Source organism: Stigmatopora nigra, chromosome 11, assembly GCF_051989575.1.
Source record: "Stigmatopora nigra isolate UIUO_SnigA chromosome 11, RoL_Snig_1.1, whole genome shotgun sequence".
Classification (NCBI taxonomy): Eukaryota; Metazoa; Chordata; class Actinopteri; order Syngnathiformes; family Syngnathidae; genus Stigmatopora; species Stigmatopora nigra.
Window position 1 is genome coordinate 8881358 of NC_135518.1, and position 18633 is coordinate 8899990.

At 41.5% G+C, this 18633-nt stretch overlaps 1 long non-coding RNA gene across 3 annotated transcripts in view; it reads left to right on the forward strand.

The window, feature by feature from the left end:
• Window positions 1-18382, forward strand: part of LOC144204449 (uncharacterized) — a 31694-nt gene extending 13312 nt beyond the window's left edge. For all 3 annotated transcript variants that reach the window (XR_013327890.1, XR_013327892.1, XR_013327891.1), the window contains 3 exons: window positions 16805-16912; window positions 17455-17535; window positions 18315-18382. This is a non-coding gene — a long non-coding RNA (uncharacterized LOC144204449). The remainder of the gene's footprint in view (window positions 1-16804; window positions 16913-17454; window positions 17536-18314) is intronic.
• The last annotated feature ends 251 nt before the right edge of the window (window positions 18383-18633 follow it).

An 18633-nucleotide genomic window follows, 5' to 3' on the forward strand; every position in this document is an offset into this window, starting at 1 on the left:
AGCGGGATTTTTTTTTGCACCCCCCTCGATTGGCCCCCCCTCACTCACTTCCAGCAGCGCAGCACAAATAATCACCCTCCCACACACATGGCACAAGGAGAAAAAGTGTGTTTTTCTTAATCTCCACGCAATAAATCCCCCCCTCCTACCTCCCCCTCGCCATTTTCCGCACCTTTCTGAGATTGAAAGTGATCAGGGGTCAGGAGTGTGCCGCTGTAGAAATCATTAATAGAGAGTTACTTATTCAGTGGCCGACCCCCGGGTCAACTCTGTGGCCTAATGAAAGTGTTTCCACACAGCTCTTTCTCATCTAAGCTAACACTCACATCACTTGAACATGCAGCCGTTAAAGGGAGGACAGCAGCATCACATTGAATTTGCTAACAATCAAGTAGAATCTTAAAAGAAAAGTGACAAGGATTAGCTTTAAAAATTTGACTTGCAAAGGCCTTCCTTCATTTATTTTCCCTACCTTTCAAATTTAAGTGATTGAGAAATTTAAGTTTAAAAATGAGTCATGTAAGCAAAAACAAATACAAAAACGTGAAGTATCCAGCTTGCTCTTATGTAGGATTTTCGTGTAATCGTTGCAGACAACGAGGCGCTTTTAAAGCAGCCACGCGAGTATGAAGCCATTGCTCACTCATTGGCTGTCATGTCAGACATCTGTGTTAATTTTTCGAATTCCACAGTCTTTATCACGCAGGTGACAGACTCGATGCTCACGGGCTTGGTTTTGGCCCACTGCGACATTTATGGGTGCCGCAAGAGTAAATAGTGTGCGTTGACTTCATATTTCTTTGAAAATTAAAGTAGTATACAGTTTCTGTAGTATTACATTCATTATGGTGGACTGTAGAAGTCAAATAATATTTACTCCGCAACACTTTTAAAAAGTTCAAATATAATGAGAATATTTGCTTTCTCTCTTTCTTATGATTAAGAAAACCGCTAAACACAAACCAAAATTTAAAAAATAAGTTTTTAATGTTCTTTTTTCTTATAATTTACGATATCTTAACCATTTTTTGAATGATTAATAATCCCATTTCCAAATAGTTGTCGATTTATTTGCTAATGCATTAGCTACAAACATCATTTTACGCTTAAGATTAAAAACAAATAACTTGTTTCTGGTCTCTTCTCGACACCTCAATGGGTTAATGTCCTTTCCATTCATTTCAATAAGAAAAACGGACAACGTATACCGTACCAGTCAAATAAACTACAATTATTTGCAAAGGAGAGCCTGCATGAAGCAAAATTTTAAGTAGGGGTTTAAAATGTGAAAACACACTGAATGGCGACTTTAAACTGTGATTTGACTGTAAATGTCCCATGATGCATTTAAGGTGGGTTGGTGGTGGGGGGGGTTGGCATTTCCCTGGGAGCAACGTGCCCCAGTCACTATAAGACTCGGACCACTCATTACACTAACGAGAGGGGCTATTTCACCTGCTACAAAGCCCACCCCCACCACGGCCGCCGCCGCCACACCCCCCCTCGCCGCAAATCCCCGTCGCCCCCCTAACAGGATCCATTCAGCCTAGGCAGGTGGCCGCTTTGCGCACATAATTGCTGACAATTTTTGGCAATGAATAAAAATGATCTACATTACTCGTCAAAGGTTGCGCGAGGCAAGTCGAATCTATGGAAGACCTCTTTAGATGGCAAGGAAGAATAGTGCTTATCAAAGGCTGCGCCAGGCTTTTAAGACGGGGGGTATGGGGGGGCTGTGATTGTGTTCCCCGGCCGGCTGTGTGGGCCTCGCTCAGCTGCCACCAGTCGCATATTTGCATGTTTATGTCGCCATTAAATGCTCATTTGTGCCTCATCTTTGCGCTCAGTTCTGCTTACATTTAAGATAAATGGGTTGAAGTTCCAAGTAAGGAACAAAAAGGAGGACAATTTGAAACGTTGTCATATTACGGTAATAGTTGTGTGTGTATATAGGCCTCATATGCTTGAAGATTATTTTTATTCAATGGAAGTATTACAAAATGAAAGAGGACGAGACAAAAGCCGTCATGTTATGTTTTGTTGCATAACTTTTTAAGGCAATCACTGTAATCAAAAAAATTCTGTTGTATTGATCAAAGCTATTTTTGTCCACTCTTGTGAGCAAACTGCTCCAGTTAGTTCAGGTTGGAAGTTAAAAGGACCTGTTTATGCTCCTTCTGTAGATGTTCAATGGGGTTTAGATCAAGGCTCATGGAAGCCCACTTTAGAATAGTTGAATGCTTTGCTGTTAGCCATTTTTAGGTGTGTTTTGTTCTTTGGGGCCTTTTTGAAGAACTATGACTGGCGATTGGGAGCAAGTTTGCAGACAATTGGCCGGTGGCCAATTCAAGCCTTCCTTGCCTGCTGCCCATTGTTGGCTGGGAGAGGCTACAGGACCCCCGCAACTCATGTGAGGATAAGTGGCTTGGAAGATGAATTAGTGGATGGATTGATGAATACTAGCAGTTGCATTTTATGATATTTGGTTGCAAATCCGGTGGACGGCTTGGAGAGTGGGTTGTGATTCTGCCTCACAATTCTACGGTCAAGGGTTTGATCCCAGGGAGGTCCTCATTATGAGGAGTTTGCATGTTGTTGTGTGGGTTTTCTCACGGTTCTCTGCTTTCCTCCCGCATCCCAAAAATATGCAGGGCAGGCTGGTTGAAATCTCTAAATTGCTTCTAGAAGGGAGTGTGTTTGTGATGAATGGTTGAAAATTCTTTGTAGTCAGTTACACCTTTCAAAAGTCTGATGGCGGTATGACAATAGTGTAAAATGTGTTATAATAATAATAATTATGACGGTATACATCATTGCCGTAGATGATATAACAGTGAATGTGTTGTCATTATTTAAGATACTATAATAAAGTTACACTGAACATGCATTATAATTCAGTATATCAAACTTTTAAAATGAAGTGTTTAGTCAATGTCATTGTCGTAAAAATGTATTTTTAGTTGTGGTATATATAAATGAATCCCACATAACAACAGTTTACTATTATTATCACAATTATTTCCTGGGCTTTCAACCAACACGAATATGATTTACGCTGTTATACCGGTTTTCTATCACGAAACGTGTGCTGTGTTTACAGTTGACATTTTTTTTGAAGGCCTCTAGTCTGGCAAATAACAATAATGGCGGTGCAGCCCACCGGCGGCGCTCTGCGGTGGCGGCCGTCCGCGTTTGACCCCCGCGAGACCCGCGTGCCTTTTATTAACACCTGCCTGTTAGGGGAGCGCGGCACGGCGGCCGCAAGCTGATGAGGGAGACCTGGAGCGGGTTCAGAGCGTGTCGGGCGCCGTTTGCTGTTTCCATTTCACACATGATTAATCTCTCTGTGAAGACTTGGGCCGGGCGGTGTGCGTGCATGCGCGCGCCTTTTCCTGCGTAGCCTCTCCTGCTGGCTGCACTCTGGCTTGCCTGACTAAAAGGCCTTTAGAATTCCTGCGGAGCGAGATGTGCCCAGAGTGAATGCAGCTGGCTGGGGGTCAGCACGCCGAGCTTTTTGCTACCATTGTGTAATTGAGGCTCCGGCGAGGTTTTTTCCCCTCGCTTCTTTCAAAGGGGAGTGTGATTGTGAAGTGCGCTAAGGGTTCGGGGAGGGAAAAAGGGAGGCGAGGGGAGTGTTTCGGGGGTGGGGGAGTTTTTATATGAAGAGGCAGGTCAAGTTGACATGAACAATAAGAACGTGCGCTGCTAATTTTGCCGGGGCTGAATCAACAATAATAGGCTCGCTTTCTTTATTGCAACTTTTGGATCTGGCGCCCTCCCATTCTCCACCCTTTTCCGCCTCCGCATCCTGTCAAGAACTGGGCTTGACTCTGCTCTCAAGCACCATTTGTCAAACAAACAATGCCCCGGGCCATATGACAACCAGTGAAACACGACTTTAACGGATATTAGAATCAGTTACATTTTGCACAACAGGCCGTCGTTTCCAGTGAAAACGGTTGACATCTATTTTTTTTAATTGATTTTGGGTTGGGGGTTTCACTGTACAATAATAAAACCTCCACGGAAGCATGTGTTATTTACACTAAACCAAAGCATCGTCCAATTCGTTCCAAACTATTTTTTTGGGGAGAGGTTCTGTTCAAATTGAGTGACTGGGATAAAACACCCTAGAGGGAAATTTGTCAAAAATTCACCACTTCTGCTCGAGTGTGAGCATAGTTTGGCATCACGATGCTTCACTTTGGGGAAACTATTAGCACATAGCCTGCTGGGTTTATATTCTTTTTCATCTTCTTTAATGGCTTCTCGCTCATTCCCTTAACACCAAACAGGCCATAATTTGGGATATAAAGATCTTGGTAATGCTCGAGAAAAAACTCTTCTTCCAGAATAGACCAAGAGAATGATGCATAGCTTAACTTTTTTTTCACGGCACTCATTGAAATCTGCTATTTCTTAATGCACATCTTTATTTTAAAAAACAACAACGTATAGTCTTAATTACTTGCTCAAACTGGAGTTTCATGTTTGGGGCTTTACACTGTTAGTTTTTTTTTAGATGGGATTGTTGTTTATAAACTTTAGACTGGGTTTTCCTGTCCTTAGACAAGTTGGTACACGACCAAAAAATAGCGTAACTTTATAGACGCAAAATGACACATCCTGTTATCTCTCTGCCAGTCGCACGCCACCCACGTTTTTAACATCGACAAATGTGAACCGGATGAGTTTGAGGCTGCGATCCGAACTCGTGCTGTCGTTAGACATGAGATACAACCGTAATTCATGTAAGCATCTCTTCATCTGTCGTTTTTGTTGCTTCGAAGGAACTTTTATGAGACACAGATCACTTTCTTTTTGTTCCAAAAATGACATTTCCTCAAAAGAGTCACAGCCACTATTTTGGATGAGGTTAAGTGATGTCATTCCTGTAAGTCTTGATTCAATTCTCCCACTTTAAATGGTCGTAACTTAACACTAGGCTCGTGTAAGATGATGCAGTACGCCAAGAACAACCAGTCCCGATTTGTTCGGATTATAACCACCAAGTACACACCAAGTCAAACAGGGCACAGACCTCCAGGAAATTTTAGCTTTATTAGGACCAGCACGCTAAATCCGGCTTGTAAATTCGATGCTTTGACTCTTAGTTTAGATCTTTTTGTGTGAAGTTGGAAAATTCTATCTTGGTTGGCAGGTTTAAAAAACAAAAGTGGGCATACTGTACATTGTGTCAACTCTTAGACGTCATTCAGGATTATCTCTCACACCCAATTTAAATGCTTTCAGGCAAACTAACACAATGTGACTGGGGAACGCAATTTTAAATATTTTAAGGTCTGACATATTTTTAAACTGATTTTGGAGTGCAGAATCCATCATTGATGTTCGTTTCTCTCTATTGTGTCAAGCTATTGAACACTAGTGTCCTTGTTTTCAGAAGAAATATGAAAGGGGAAAAAATCTATGCATTTATTTGCTGATTTCATAGCAATGTTAACTTGGTGACAGATAAATGAATGACTACAACATGGCTTTCCTGCAACATAGTATTTAGCAATTTTTACAAAAAATATATAGTTAGTGGGTTGTAAAACACAAAATACTTGGGGAAACACAAACTTGACCTGATTGAGACAAACTGAGACCAGTTTCTTGCACCCAGAAATTTTAATTATAAACAGCTTTCCGATACATCTTTGTTTTTTCAATTGAATTTTTCAAAGATTGAACTACCCCTCCCATCACTTACCTACAGTAGTAAAATAAAATGCCACTAGTGTCTTGACACTGACATCCCCACTTCACCACATCCTGATCCTTCCTTGCAAAGCCTAAACCGCCTACAGAACTTCATTAAGCATTTCATCTGGCATATGTTCCCCATTTTCCGACGGCATTTTCTCAATTCCATAAGATATCAAAGCGAGTGGAGGCCTTAAATATCAAAACAGCAAATATAAGTATGTTCAAAGCAAAAAGTCATTAATACCATCTGGCGATGCACAGTAAATCACAAGGAGGGGGAACTTTTTCTCAGTACTACTACAGAGAAGTTGTTTTCACTCCACATATTTGGCTTTGTTGCCACAAGTTGCTCACAATTGTAACATTAGGCATGCTTAACAAGTACCATTTCGTAACCCCGGAAATCCCCCTCGCTTTATAAGGACCGCGTCTAAATATGCTAAATACCGGAAATGTTTTCTTATTTAAATGCAACAATACCATAGTCGTGATTTGCAAGTAAAGCATGATGTACAAGGAGTTAGGCTTGGATTTTTTGCTGTTGTCAACTTCTGGTTTGACATTATTTGACGTTTCATTGAGTTTTGCATAAAATATTGAAAAAGCAAATGAAATTGTTTGACTAAAAGTATCAATTTCTTCGACATGGTACAGTATTCCCTCAAATACTGCGTTTAATATAGACCAAACATGGCCGCGATAATTGAAAACTCGCAAGGTAGGGTCAACCCTATTATAACTACCTATTTTTTTCTGTCAGTGCTGAATCACATTAAAATAAGAAAAAAATAATAGCAGAAAAAAATTGCAAAGAAGTCAGTTTGCGATAAGTGAAGTCGCAATAATCAAGGAAGGACTGTAGTCCTTTAACTTCATCACTCTAAACGATTTGTAGCATCTTCCATTCCTCTTACTGTGCCATGAAAGTTATTAATATATATGATTATACCACTGTCCACATTTGGAAAATAAATGAATGAACAGAGTATAAAAATATATTCATTTTGACTTGCATTATGATAGTCGGAACACGAGAAAAGGAGACAATAGAGTATAGTATGGCGACTTTATGCAACTCTAAACCTTACAGGTGTTGTGTGTCCGCTGTAATTTTCCAAGCCTTGTATTGTTTTCACGCTCTCCCAACAGTAATTAAATCCTCTTGACAATCCTTTACAAGAATGTTAACACGGAAAAGGCGTGTCCAATTTGTCATTTCATTCAGGGACTTTATGGACTTTAAGTCTTAATATTGAGTGTTCGGCTTAAGATTTCAGCCCTGTATTTTGTCATCAACAATGACAAGTCTTCTTTTCTTACTATTATAATTATATAGACTGTTTAAACTTTTTCACAATATACTAGTTGTACAGGCAAACTTTGAATGTACTTTCCCAATTGCATTGTTGCGTCTGTATATCCCGTGGCTAGTCATTCACCTGTGATTGTCTGTTAAAAAGTTCCTATCACGAAATCCTGGCACGAATGCGTGACTATCAGATGAAGGATGGGGAAAAGAAGTCGTAAATCAAATGATTCACACTTTGCAGCGGCTAGTTTCCTCGACTAGAAGACGTTTGTGTGGGTGTGTATGCGCGTTTTTTTCCCTACCCTAAAAGAGGGAAGCAATAAATCAGTGTTTTAAACAGGCAAAGAGTAGAGTAGCGCTGCAGTGTCTCCAGGGCGCCACCATGAACAATGTTGACATCAAAGTGTTGATGGTTGACAAGTGATGAGTCACTTCCATGGTCCAGAGAGGAGCTCACACCTGTATGGAGATGATTACAGGTAGATCTGGTGGGCTCTAATTGTACAATAAACGTTTGCTCTCAGGCCTTAATGGCAGCCGCTCTGCCGCCAAGACGCCAGACTACCATTTGCCTGTCGCCGAGCTTCCGTGCGTGTTTTTTTTCCGTTTTTTGTTGTTGTTTTTTTATGGCAGCACTGCAGTTGAGATGATGATATGGTTACAGACTATTCAAAGCAAACAGCTAGACAAATTGCAATCAAGCTTTAACGTGGAAGAAAAGGTGTGTCACACACAAGCCGGGCAATTTTTTTTTTCTGGGTCTCGAAGGACCATCATTCAAGACAATTTCACCAATTTATTGAATGGCACTTTTTCAGGAAATGTTTAAATCGAAGGTGTTTGCTTTAATTCATTTGCACTAACTGCACCTTTTTAAATGAATGTGCTCGAGAGCTTGTCAATATGTTACGAACAGTTTTGATAAGAGTAGAAGAGAAAGAACTAGTAGAGAACTTTGCTGAATAGGGTTGAAGTCAGTGTTGTTTGACATGAAACTCATCTTTTATTTATTTCCCTTGCTTTGCATCCAAGAAAACAAAAACAAATGGTACTTTTTTAAGGTCTTGATTTCCTAAAACTTTTGAATTTAGCTTTACAGCCAGGCCATAGTCGTAGAGGGAGGGTCTCTCCGGAGTACTGCACTGGAACTCCATCTTGACCAAAGCTCAATTGGATGGTTTCTTCAGAAAATGATGAAGCTTTCCCCCATATAGACCCCTGGTTGTTGAGCTTCAATCTTTAACTTGAACATTTTTGACCGACTTGGCTTTGTTCTGAGAGATTCATTAGCAACCACCGACTAGTCTACCTTCCTTTCACTATTTTTTCCAAATGTGGTATTGGAAGACGGCATTTACCAATGTCAACATCTATCTGCACCAAGGGCAGATTTAAGAGCTCTAGAAGCTCCCCCACCCCCCAAAAAAATCCAATCTTCATTTTTAAACAAGGTTACCCTGCACGGAGTTCAGAAGCCGCATAGCATGCTGCCCTTGTTTAGAAAAGAATGCTCTCCGTATTAGCTTGAGAAAAGCATCATTAATGGAAGGATCAGACGAGGAGCAGGACCAGCTTTTATCCCCAGGTTCTCTGCTGGAGACAGTACATCATTTAGCGCAGAGAGGGGCACATGGCTCCAATCCTATGCAGCTCGTGTGTATGAGAACGCATCCATGTGCATGTTTGAAGTCTGTCTCAGAGGCGACTCCACGCTCATTTGGGTGCAGGCGTAATTGCGGTGCGGAGATCAAAGACGCGCCGGCCTAGTGATGTTCCCGAGGAGACTTTTTAGCACACGGGCCTCTCCTCCATGCAACGGGGGCCCGCCCGCTGCTCGCCGACCCCCCTCTCCCCTCCGGCCCTGCGCTGCCCCTGCACATCCCTGCTCGTAAAAAATGATTAAGGCACCATTTGTCATGTGTTTATGACTGAGAGGCATTGCGTGGTAGGGAATGGCATCTACAAGAGTCTATCGAGAGGCTTTCTTCTCTTTCCTCGTCAGACATTTCCTATCGTCAAGTCTGTTTTCGAGAGAGACTCATTAAAATCTAATTGATTGCTGCCGCGCCGACGTCTTTTTGCTCATCCGTTAAGATGAGATTTATAGAACGGATTACAACAAAAAATAAGTGGCTTGAAAAATGGCTGCTTTGGTGGAGTGGAAGCTGTGGATGTTTTTTTTGCCATCTTTAGGTGCTGTCTGTTTGTGGTGACAAAGTAGAGAAAGGAAAGACGACCTGTGGTGATCGGCATATTTTTTGCACTTATTTTTCTTGGTTGAAACTATGGGCATTCAGGTGAAATTGGCGCCTTTTAAGTAGACGAGTTGACCTTTAACTAAACTCGAGAGTGACTCGTCGGTAAATGGGTCTGCCGTTGAGCTTCCCCTCAAGGCTTCAGTATCAATGGCGGCTTGGAGCCAATAGTAGTGAGGGCTGTTGCATGTACTGATGTACTGTACAGTATGTTTATGTGCTTTATGGATGGATGGATTGATGATCTGCCTTACAATGGGTCCTGTCATTGTATATAAAACATGCCTATGTTGAACATTGTTGGCGTCCCAATCTGTGTTGCATTAGCTCCTTTCATCCTGCTTGATTTGTTTTCCTTCCTCTCTATAGTTTGGAATAACAAATTACCTAAAGCAACTCAGCTGGAAATAAACACACAAAGCCGACAACATTAGGTACACCTGCATTGTATCATAAGAATATTATATATTCAACAAAAAGAAAACGGCCGTGCTAAAGATAACAGTAATGCGACACTGGTGTTGTCGATGTTTACTAAAGTGTTTAACATTTGTCTTCCTCGTTGCTTACACTTTGAAGATGCTTGAAAAAAAATACATTAGTGACATATCTCGGCATCCTGCTGTTCTTTTCTTCTGTTTCACACCAATTTGACAACAGTAATATAATTTAAAAGAAAAGAACTTTGTCCATATGTGGGTATCTATATGTATGTGTATGTGTATAAATATATATGTGTATGGATATACATATATATATATATAAATATATATGTATATGTATATCAAACCAAATCTATAAACGAGGACATAAACCAAACATGAAAATAATTACATTCATTAGTCCTGTCAAAATTAACCTGTCTTTTGCAGTTCATAATTTATTATAGTGACAACAGGTATATATTTGGCCCAACAAGTATATGTGGATGGAAAACAGACGGTCAGACGGTAGAGAAAAGGAATATTGTACTCTACTTGCCCTATAGATGGAGCTTTTACAATTAATTTGAAGGCGGTTTAAAAGCATGTAATACTATTTACAACATGACAGAAGACCATCCAGGATGGACTTCCCATTTCGTGCATTCTTTTTGTGCCATAACTACTGACGTAACACTTTCCCAAGCTAATATGCGTACCCTGCAGCACTGAGTCATTCTAAATGGACTCCCTTTTAGCAAGTTGTTACAAAACAAGACAAGAGGCACTAAAACCAAACCAGATGGCCCTAATAAAGTCCTCACAGTCCAGGAGGGACACTCATTGCTTGCTCCTCGTTGGCATAATCAAATGACACAGTGGACATCTCTCATGTAATCATGGTTTGGTGTCCCGCCGGTTGATTTTTGGTGACATCTCTGGGGCTAATGAGATGGCAGATTAACAGCGTGTACTATGATGATCTGACATGGAGTCTGTTTGCTCTTTGCTAAAAGCGCTCACTACTGGCTTGGACTGTTTCCGTGGTTGGTCATGCATCAAGACGCATTTGTTGTACGCTTACATTTCATAGGAAAATATACGTGGTTGCTCTATGACACTTTAGGGGAAATATATGGCTATGAATTTGGCTGTTCTTTTCATGTGTTATTGTGTTTGTGTGTTAAAGTAGCAGTGGTAGGTTCATAATTAATGTAACCATGCTCATTTTCATAAGGCCGTCTATGGTGTTTTCCATTATATGTAAGCATTAAGTGAGTAGAGTTTTGTCAACCTAAATTATATGGTTGGGTTTAGCATGTTAGAGTTTAATGATTACTTCTATTTAGTTTTATGACTCATTTTTAAACTTAACCTCAAATGAGAGTGACACATAAACAGCTTGAAACAAGTATTCTTTGAGAGTGTGGGGGATCAAGAAATACTTTTTTTTTAATTATTAAAAAGCGCTAGATTTATGTAAAGGCTTAGTTTCGAAGACGAATAGTTTCAAGAATTGAAATGGCATTGAATTTAATTGTCTGACACTTAAGGCCTAAAAAAATAAGACAAATAAGTTTTGTTTTGCCAAATGACTCGTTATTGCTTGACTGTTCTAAACAGAACGAGCAAAAATAAATAACCAAAGAAAGAAATAAAAGAAATGACGCAAGCTGGGGAGAACATGATTGGCTGATGTTATGTATGTCCTTGATTACTTTCCCCTTGCTTTTATTCTAATAAGTGGCATTCTTTGTACTCTCTGGGACAGCTAGACAGTCTGACACACGATGGGAATAAATATTGCATGTGGTAGACATTAAGCTGTCATCTTGGGAGCGGGGGGGATGAGATGGAGAAATGTGTGTGGTGTTTCTCGGCGCAACACACTTTGCCTGCTCTTGTCACAATTGTCACATACTGAAGCACCCCCTCCCCGTCGCCCCCCGCTCCATCCCAGGCCCTTTATTTTGTCTCGCCCAGTCAACTGCTGTGAATGACAGCACGGTTACCCCAAATGGAGAAAGATTTTTGGGTGAGGTGGAACAGTCCACTGAAATAGTTTGAATTGCAGATTAGTTCCTTTTTATTTTATTTTATCCTGATAGCGTCACAAAGGAATCCCTGGGCCAAACGAAAAAAGAGCTAGTTTTTATGCCAATTCTTCTTTTACTGGGCAATATTAGTGGATTTTGTGGGGCAGTCAGAATAAAAAAGGTCACAAATAATAAAAGTGAGTTACTTTGAGGGTGCGTTACAGCAAAAAGAAACTAAAATGTTTTTACTTAACTGCAATTGGCTGACAACCAGTTGTTGGTTGGAGTAAAGGCTTGCAACTCTTGTGAGGATAATCAAAATGGAAAACCGAAATAATTTTTGTTTTATTGAGAACAGGGTCTTATATTTAATTTAAAACATATAACAAAGGGGAATTTGGACAGGAATAGACACAGAAAAACACAAATCTCTTCCAGAAGAATTCTAATATAAACAAATTGAAGTTCAGATCCAAAAATGTATAGAAAGTTTCCCAGCCGTTTTTAATGCATTTATTCAGCAATGACTTGGCAATACGTTTCCATATGAGATTAAAAAAAATGCCATATTCATTCTTTTTGAGATAACCAATTTGCATCTGGTTACCAGGGTAACTAAACAATGAGACCTCCAACAACATGCTCATATTTAGTTTTGAAGAAAAGTTAAAACATTGTGCTAAGCATTGTCATTCTGAATGTTCCCGGTGCATTGCTTCTTAAATGTTTCTCCATATTTTGATCTCAAAGCTCTAAAAGTTATTTCAAGACATGAAAGAAACTTGTCTCTTGCTCACCTTCAAGGTTTTTTTTTCTTTTGTTTTGGGCAGGCTGTGATTTTTAGATGCTACTCCTAATTAAAGCTGCTCTCATTGTGCGTGCATCAAGATGCATTTTCTCCACAGCACACTGGCTTTGTAGACAAAAAAAGCAGTAGACAATATTGGCACTAATGTGCCCGAGCTTGTCAGATCTCCATCAGAGACAGTGGCGAATGATGCATTTCCATCTTGTTTGGCCACGGGGAGCGCCGAGCGTCTGCACGCTCGGCGTTCAGGAGCTCAGCACCGGTAGGATGAAACGCTTCCCACAGGGCCCCCTTCCTCCGTGACTTCCTGGCCTCAACAGCCTGCTGTGAGCTCACAGCTCTTCTTTTGGTGTCTCTGAGCAGAGAAGGCAAAGAGGAGAGGTCGGGAGGGTTGTCGCGGCAACATTTTACCCCTGTAAAAATGCTTGGCCTGAAAGTTTTTAGGCTATAGTTACGTTTGAAACTTTAGTTTAGTATGAAACACAGTTTTGGGGCAGTAGAACCTAATGTGAATTGTGTTTGTGGATTTACAGTCCATGATTATCCAGCTATACCAGTGTAATTAATTGCAGATTTATTGTTTCTTCTAATTCCCCGAGTCAGGCAGGCAGTCGTAGTTCACTTGGACCTTGTTCACTTATTAGCTGTAGTGATAAGATGCCCATTCATTTTTGCCTGAGACGGGCCACCAGTCTGTCTAATGACATAATTCACTTTCTTTGGTCTCAAAAATATCAGGCACAAGCCTGCTGCTCTTGTGCTTATAATCCTTTCTCCATCTTAAATGTAGATGCATTTTTATGTATATTTTTTGTCTTTGCGCCTACTCAAACATAAAGTAAAGACACTTACTCCACGTTAAAGCCTGACTAATACTAGCCGACGTACTGCGAAGCACACACTGTGATAACTAAACATTTTCAATATAAACGCCTCTGGCTACGGAAGCTTATTAGTACAAAAATGACCCCCGACTGGAAGCTATAATGGCCAATGTCACTGAAAGAGTTCTCAAGCCCTCGTTTCTGACCCACCTTTAACAAGCTAAGTGACATAAGCTGCTCTATTAAAAGCAGCCTTTCTGAACATCTTGTCAGGCCCGGGTCATTGTCTCAGCTAGCTGCCCTTGTATTCTAGAACCTCCTATTGTTTTCTCCTCCTGAACCATTTAAGCAGATCAAAGCTTTGACAAAGCCACGGGGAAGCCCGAGGCATGTGGAAACAGGAATTATGTTACCCCCCTCCAGCTTTTCGCATATAAAGACAAATAGAGCAGCCCTGAGGGGTTGTGAGGGGGAACAGGGGGGGTCCTTCTGTGGGCATCTGTGTACTCGCACCCCATTTGTGTATGACGTTTATCGGATTTGCCAACTTAATGGGAATTTTCTTTTTTAAATGCACATGACAAGAATTTGACATGCGCACTGTTTTGTCATTACCATCACGTGATCTAAAAGCAGCATGAAGTCATCAGAATTTGAAGAGGATTAAAAGGCAAGGAAACTTTGTTGGAAATGGTACCAACAGCCTGTCCGCCAAGCATTGTTTGAGCTCACATGCTGGTGAATGATTAGCAGAAATAATGTCCCTGTCACCCTTAATCACATTAAAACGTGGTTAACATTTAATTTTTCCCCCCACTTGATATGCAAGAATTTCCACTTGATTTGCAACAGAGGCCATTGGAATTCCATTATAAAAAGAATAAAGATTTCAGGCTTCATTTGTTCAGAGGGGGATAGCAAGGCCAGAAAGTGCTGAATCCTTCTATTAACCCTCAGATGATACTCGATGCAATGATAGGATGGCAATCTGACAAGACATTGCGCAGCCGCAAGTCTATTTTCTTCTGCAACGCAACACCCGTGAGAAGTATTTTACTTGAAATGAAATACCAGTTGTGTTATGAAATGCAGTTGAGACTGTATAACCTTTCTTCATATTTTCCTAAAATGTACAATGACTGAAAATCCTAATCCAACGGCTATGCAGTACTTCTAAAATTAATTTCAACTGCAAATTGTCATTATTAGACATTGTGTGCATTGCACAAATACAGTTAAATTCCCAAACCAAATGATCTAGACAAAAAACAATTCTTATAACAATTTACACATGTAGGATGTAGGACAAAAATATTCATTGTATAATTTACCAAATACTTACAGTATTTTCCGTACTATAGGCTACACCTCTAATGAATGGCATTGTCTTTAAACTTGTTTTCTATATAAGGCGCAATGGCTTATTAGATGCAGTAGTAGTAGTAGTAGTAGTAGAGATTGTGTTATGCATCCACAAGATGGAACTGTAGTAGAAGTCGTAGAAATGGTAATATTGGTTAGTTCTGTTATACATCAACTCAATGGAGCTGTGTTAAAGGGTATTTCATACAATGATTAAACAATATTTAGCCATATGTTATAAGGCAAACAGTTGGCTTTTGAGAAAATGTGCCTTGTAGTGCAGTTATGGGCTATACTTTTACAGTATACCTGTAGTAATAATTGGAAAGGGCATCAATACAAATGACCAAATAGAGCAAATCAGATGGCAGAGAAGTCGACAGACGCGGTTTTGGGAGTTGTGTTGACGGAGCATGACGGCATCTAATTGACAGTGCTTTGTCTGCACACTTGAGGGAAGGGGGGTGTTTCATGTTCCTGCAAGGTGTTTGCCTGCACCCGTGTCACTCAGCGCAAGGACCCAGAAGAACCCCCGTGCTCATTTACGGCTCACTTTAGCCGTCTGGGCTCGGCATTATTAAAATCATTTCTCGGCCCGCCACCGAGAGCCCCTTCGTTACGTGGCCAACTTGGCTGGGCTCTGTCAGGTCTTCTCCAATTACAATTTCAGGTACAATGGTCTATTCAAAGGATCACAGCCCTTGACTAGTGTGGGGAGAGAGAGTGATTTGTGAATCATTATTCAAGCCACCCGTCGAGCACGCCATTCCTGCCGAATGTAAATTATGCGCCAATCGCAAAAGTGACAAACTGCATCCGCTATTATCTCCGGTCGAATTCTCTACCGTCTTGGCTCAGTGGCCATTGTCTGTGTTTATTTTCTCCTGCTTTTGATAGCTCTTGCATTTGGTAGAACATCCGTAAAGGCCTCGACGTTAACTTGCCTCGTAAAAACGAAAAAGGATAAAAGCGGGTCTTCCCAAAAGCCACATCCATACGCTCAGCATGTTTGGCAAAGCATGGCGCTAAGGCAAACGTCCCGCGTAATTTGGATTCCTAATCATCGTCGGAGCCGACACCACGCTGTTATTGGACCGGCCGTGCTATTGAAGTGCGCCGTTTCTCTCGCCGTCTTTGATTCTCGGCCTCTTTAAACAGGAAACTAGGATTACACATAATGACAGGGACACTTTTCCAATCAATCCTGCCTCAGACCTGTGTCAGGCCGCTGTGTGAAAATGGATTTGTGAGCCGCACTTCTTTCAGAAGCGTCCAATCCCGGCCCCAGAGCTAGTGGGGCTAATCTCATAATTGCCCTAACTCCCCTCACCCACTATCCTTATATTGTTCGGTCTGAGAGTTACCATTAATGCCATCATTGCGGCACTGTGTCAGGTGTCCTGCTGAACCAAAAGACAAAGAATCGAAGCACAAAGACATTTAGGACAGGTGACAAATGAATGAGTGTGGGGACAAAGCAGATGTTTAAATACACAACTGAGGGTCATGTGATTGGCTTGATGGGGTGAGCTGCTTACTGGCTGAAGTCACTACGTTTGAATGAAGCAAAGCACCTTTGGACACTTTGCGACAATCGCGGACAAGAAGCAAAATTACACAAAAACAAACCGAAAGTGAGTAAACTCAACGTGAAATTGTCAGAATTAGGGTCTACGTAAAACCAGCATGGTGTATATTTCGTTGAAAAAAATATTTTTAGAATTATTCACAAATATACTCTCACCTTAGAAACTTTCATTTTGCAGTTCAGCAAAAATAGTCGCTTGAAGTTCTTCAGTGTTGTAGTGGCCACTGCCTCTGAAAGGGTTCATTATACTGCAAGATCCTGTCCTATTTTTACACCTAGTAATGCTTTCTCAACTTTAGCTGATTAAGACTCTCCATCCACCACTGTTTATTTCATTTTACTGTGAAGGGAAATCATCAAACTCTCTCACCAGGCTCAAAGTCTTCATTTTTGGCTCTAATGGTATGCTCCCACGTCCGATAGTCTCTGTGCTTATCGTGATGTCTAATCACTTCTTTCTGTGTTTGTTTCATTTTTTTTTTTACCAGGCTGGCGACAATGAAGGAGTGGGTGGACGTTGACAAGCTTTTGCCGTCGGTCATCCCCTCCGACGTTTGCTCGGAGAGTGCCCCCCGCACGATAAAAGTCTAGAGGAGGTGAGTAAGTTCTGTACAGAGACAGACGTTCATTTGTATTCAGTGTTGGCCCATTTTACTATCAAGCGAGTCCTCCGTGCACTCCTAATTGCGTGTGCTGATAGAATAATAAATGGAGGAGTAATTACCATTATAAAGCAAAGGATCCCTCTTCTTACTGAACAATTCCGTCAAAGGATTTTCCTCTAAATTAAGTTTTTAACTGTCATCTGTCATCAGTAGGTATAATTATAACTCGGGCCTTTTTGGCTTTATTGTTCTCGCGTAAAAATCCTCGACGGAGAGAAAAATTATGACAGCGGCGTTTCGGAAAGGAGGCATCGCCTTGAATTCTTAGGAACGCTAAATGAGACTCGGAGCTGCTAATTAATCAGAGAAACCACCGGAGAGTCGAATGTCTCACACGAAACAAAGTGACCCGTCATATTCTTTTAATGGCTTTCTATTAGAACGAATGGGGCCTTGCCACCGCCGCATGTCGCCATCCGAGGCAATAAAGAATACGCAAACAGCTGATTGTGACTTAAATGTGTCTTTTCCAGCAAGCCCGGCCGGGCAAGATCACGAGGGCGGTCGACATCTTTGCAGCCAGGCCCGAAGAGGTCCGCGCATGGGTTTCGTGGGTAAGTACCCCCATCCCCCCCAGTCCCCGCCCTCCTCCGACACCACCGCGCACACAGATTGTGGGAACGCAAAAACCGATGCGGCACGTTCCACCCTGCTGGCGGCCTCTCTGATATCACACTCTCTCAACTTTGTCATGGTCGTGCTTCAGACGGTCATTAAAGGCCTGGGATAACTTCAATTACGGGTGGGCTGCCGAACAGTGAAAGTGGGGGCTACATTGATTGAGGAGGGCAACAATTGATTTTGCCCATTACGTCCATGAGAATGTTTCCATCCCGCGCCGATCTGCCTGCCCTCCTCCTGCCGCTGGAGATAAGGAGCCCGCGCATTGTGCCTGCCTAATCTGTGTGACGGAAGATGTCTGTGCCAAAATTGATGTCGCTTTTCATTCCGCTGTTTGGGGGCCTCGCCGGGGGCTCCTCCTCCCTCTGTGTCTCCGTGTACACAGCCCGGATAGCTCGCAGCTTTGTGTTATGGGATGGGAACGCTCGCATCAATACAGATGTTCGTTTGGGGGTCTCCAACGTGAACAATACATATTGCTTTTATTCATTCATTTTTTTTTGTTGAATGCTTATTCTCACAAGGTTTACAGGGGGTGCTGGAGCATATCCCTGCCAACAATGTGCAGCATAGTATTTTCTTCATTTTTTTAAGACTTGAAATGTTAGCAGGCCACACACAAAAAACACACGTAAAACCATGTCTCTTACGTTGGTCAATGTAGATTTTGCTTTATGTACTTACTAAATCCGTTTTTGTGTTTGTCCTGCAGATGTTGAGACAAGATTTCACCCAAATTTGGAGACTCTTCCTCAATCCGTGCTGTGGCCAGAGGGAAAAGTGAGCTCATTTTTATACAACACACCTTGCATTTCACTGTGATTTCATCGGCATGTTAGCGCTTACCTCAGCATGACTGATGGCGCCTTTATTTATTCTTGAAGGGGGGAAAAAAAAGTCGTTAAACACTTCAAAGGTGTTGTTGGCGACACAACGCATTACAAGCAGCCGTAGTTGCGTCTCGGGGTATTTAGGAAAGGTAGGCATGAGTGACTAACAATATTAAGATAATATATCTTGCATTGTAACAA